Source organism: Primulina huaijiensis, unplaced genomic scaffold, assembly GCF_012295235.1.
Source record: "Primulina huaijiensis isolate GDHJ02 unplaced genomic scaffold, ASM1229523v2 scaffold1667, whole genome shotgun sequence".
Classification (NCBI taxonomy): domain Eukaryota; kingdom Viridiplantae; phylum Streptophyta; class Magnoliopsida; order Lamiales; family Gesneriaceae; genus Primulina; species Primulina huaijiensis.
Window position 1 is genome coordinate 1 of NW_027343383.1, and position 653 is coordinate 653.

At 30.3% G+C, this 653-nt stretch overlaps 1 long non-coding RNA gene across 1 annotated transcript; it reads left to right on the plus strand.

Moving 5' to 3' along the window:
- Nucleotides 1–144: 144 nt before the first annotated feature.
- Nucleotides 145–598, plus strand: LOC140965904 (uncharacterized). Its single transcript, XR_012173182.1, has 3 exons — nucleotides 145–290; nucleotides 370–462; nucleotides 535–598. It is a non-coding gene; the product is annotated as an uncharacterized lncRNA (long non-coding RNA).
- Nucleotides 599–653: the final 55 nt, after the last annotated feature.

A 653-nucleotide genomic window follows, 5' to 3' on the forward strand; every position in this document is an offset into this window, starting at 1 on the left:
TTGCAATCACGCAGCTCGAAGTTCAAAAAAAGGTAGCATGTAACTATATACATCAAGGATATGTTTGCTGATTTTGTATCTCTTATTGGACCTTTTGATTTTGTCAGAATTTTATGTACTTTGTTCAAGTTGGTCTTGCAACAAAATGGAGAAACTGGAAGTCAGAACTAAAAAAGAAGTATTATGATCCTGAGTTGCCAATGCAAGTTCTTCTTGAAGAAAGAGATAAAAGAGGTTTTGTAGAACAATATGTGAAACTAGTTGTTTAGTGGAACTCAGAAAAATCAAAGGTATACAATATTTTATATGTTTAGAAAAATGTTCATGTAGACATTTGTCTTGTGTACCAAGTTGAATTTAATGTATCAGGAGAGAAGTGAAAAAAATAAGATTGCTCGGAACCAAAAGATAATGAATCAGACAACTGGAAGATATTCTTTCGCTCAAGTGCAACAAAAATTGGTAATTTATCTTATTAATCTTATAATTCTACATGCATTAGAATCTACAAACTTTTAACCAATTACATATTAGAAAAAAGAAAAAGGGCGACCTCCATCAAGAGTTGAATTATTTCATGCCTGTTTCACTCATGCTAGAAAAATTGTTAAGTTGTTTTATAAACTTCAACTAGATTACTTTCAAAGATATTT